The following is a 3,156-nucleotide window of genomic DNA, read 5'->3' as shown; positions in this document are numbered from 1 at the left end:
CTCTTTCGAAGTATCAGGGTTTCGGACGAAAAAATTCATCTGTTACATCGGCACTTCATTTTTTTAAATTTATTACAACTCCGTACTTTTTTGCATTCAGTATGCAGCATTCAAGGCCACATCATCAACTTTCAACCCTTTATGGCATCATTTGATAATTTTCATTCATTTACTGATTTGTTTTGAGAGCTAAATGACTGTGAAATTGAAAAACACTACAAAATGAACTGTGAAAAGGTTTAAACTTGGCATGGTATCATGATTTCACCCACATAGCATGTGCAAAAAAATAGAGAGGGTTATGGAAAAAACTCGAAGCACTTTGTGTACAAACTGGACAATCTCTTTCGAAGTATCTGGGGTTCGGACGAAAATACTCATTTGTTACACCGACACTTCATTTTTTTAAACTTATTACAACTCCGGACTTTTTTGCGTTCAGTATGCACCATTCAAGGCCAAATCATGAACTTTCAACCCTTTCTGGGATCATTTGCTATTTTTCATGCATCTATTGATTTGTTGTGAGAGCTAAATGACCATGAAATTGAAAAGCACTACAAAATGAACTTTGAAAAGGTTGAAACTTGGCATGGTATCATCATTTCACCCACATAGCATGTGCAAAAAAGTAAAGAAGGTTACGGCGGAAACTGGATGCACTTCGTGTACAAACTGGACAATCTCTTTCGAAGTATCAGGGTTTCGGATGAAAAAACTCATATGTTACACCGACACTTCATTTTTTTAAACTTATAACAACTCCATACTTTTTTGCATTCAATATGCACCATTCAAGGCCACGTCATCAACTTTCAACCCTTTCTGGCATCATTTGGCATTTTTCATGCATTTACCGATTTGTTGTGAGAGCTAAATGAGCATGAAATTGAAAAGCACTACAAAATGAACTCTGAAAAGGTTGAAACCTGGCATGGTATCATCATTTCACCCACATAAAATGTGCAAAATAGTAGAGAGGGTTACGGCGAAAACTGGATGCACTTCGTGTACAAACTAGACAATCTCTTTCGAAGTATGAGAGTTTCGGACGAAAAAAACTCATCTGTTACACCGACACTTCATTTTTTAAACTTATTACAACTCCGGACTTTTTTGCGTTCAGTATGCACCATTCAAGGCCAAATCATCAACTTTCAACCCTTTCTGGGATCATTTGCTATTTTTCATGCATCTACTGATTTGTTGTGAGAGCTAAATGACCATGAAATTGAAAAGCACTACAAAATGAACTTTGAACAGGTTGAAACTTGGCATGGTATCATCATTTCACCCACATAGCATGTGCAAAAAATTAAAGAAGGTTACGGGGAAAACTGGATGCACTTCGTGTATAAACTGGACAATCTCTTTCGAAGTATCAGGGTTTCAGACGAAAAAACTCATCTGTTACCCTGACACTTCATTTTTTAAACTTATAACAACTCCATACTTTTTTGCGTTCAATATGCACCATTCAAGGCCACGTCATCAACTTTCAACCCTTTCTGGCATCATTTGCTATTTTTCATGCATTTACTGATTTGTTGTGAGAGCTAAATGACCATGAAATTGAAAAGCACTACAAAATGAACTCTGAAAAGTTGAAACTTGGCATGGTATCATCATTTCACCCACATAGCATGTGCAAAAAAGTAGAGAGGGTTACTGCAAAAACTGGATGCACTTCATGTAAATACTGGACAATCTCTTTCGAAGTATCAGGGTTCGGACGAAAAAATTCATCTATTACATCGGCACTTCATTTTTTTTAAATTTATTACAACTCCGTACTTTTTACATTCAGTATGCAGCATTCAAGGCCGCATCATCAACTTTCAACCCTTTCTGGCATCATTTGATATTTTTCATTCATTTACTGATTTGTTTTGAGAGCTAAATGACTATGAAATTGAAAAACACTACAAAATGAAATGTGAAAAGGTTTAAACTTGGCATGGTATCATGATTTCACCCACATAGCATGTGCAAAAAAATAGAGAGGGTTATTGAAAAAACTGGAAGCACTTCGTGTACAAACTGGACAATCTCTTTCGAAGTATCTGGGGTTCGGACGAAAAAACTCATTTGTTACACCGACACTTCATTTTTTTTTAAATTATTACAACTCCGGACTTTTTTGCGTTTAGTATGCACCATTCAAGGCCACGTCACCAACTTTCAACCCTTTCTGGCATCATTTGCTATTGTTCATGCATTTACTGATTTGTTGTGAGAGCTAAATGACCATGAAATTGAAAAGCACTACGAAATGAACTTTGAAAAGGTTGAAACTTGGCATGGTATCACCATTTCACACACATAGCATGTGCAAAAATGTAGAGAGGGTTACAGCAAAAACTGGATGCACTTCGTGTACATACTAGACAATCTCTTTCGAAGTATCAGTGTTTCGTACGAAAAAACACATATGTTACAACGACACTTCATTGTTTTCAAATTTATTACAACTCCAGACTTTTTTGCGTTCAGTATGCATGATTCAAGGCTACGTCATCAACTTTCAACCCTTTCTGGCATCATTTGCCATATTTCATCCATTTACTAATTTTTTTAGAGCTAAATGACCGTGAAATTGAAAAGCACTACAAAATGAACCCTGAAAAGGTTGAAACCTGGCATGGTATCATCATTTCACCCACATAGAATGTGCAAAATAGTAGAGAGGGTTACGGCGAAAACTGGATGCACTTCGTGTACAAACTAGACAATCTCTTTCGAAGGATGAGGGTTTTGGATGAAAAAACTCATCTGTTACACCGACACTTCATTTTTTAAACTTATTACAACTCCGGACTTTTTTTGCGTTCAGTATGCACCATTCAAGGCCAAATCATCAACTTTCAACCCTTTCTGGGATCATTTGCTATTTTTCATGCATCTACTGATTTGTTGTGAGAGCTAAATGACCATGAAATTGAAAAGCACTACAAAATGAACTTTGAAAAGGTTGAAACTTGGCATGGTATCATCATTTCACCCACATAGCATGTGCAAAAAAGTAAAGAAGGTTACGGCAAAAACTGGATGCACTTCGTGTATAAACTGGACAATCTCTTTTGAAGTATCAGGGTTTCTGACGAAAAAACTCATCTGTTACCCCGACACTTCATTTTTTTAAACTTATAACAACTC

This window comes from Triticum aestivum, chromosome 6A (genome assembly GCF_018294505.1).
Source record: "Triticum aestivum cultivar Chinese Spring chromosome 6A, IWGSC CS RefSeq v2.1, whole genome shotgun sequence".
Lineage (NCBI taxonomy): Eukaryota > Viridiplantae > Streptophyta > Magnoliopsida > Poales > Poaceae > Triticum > Triticum aestivum.
This window is presented reverse-complemented; position numbering follows the sequence as displayed.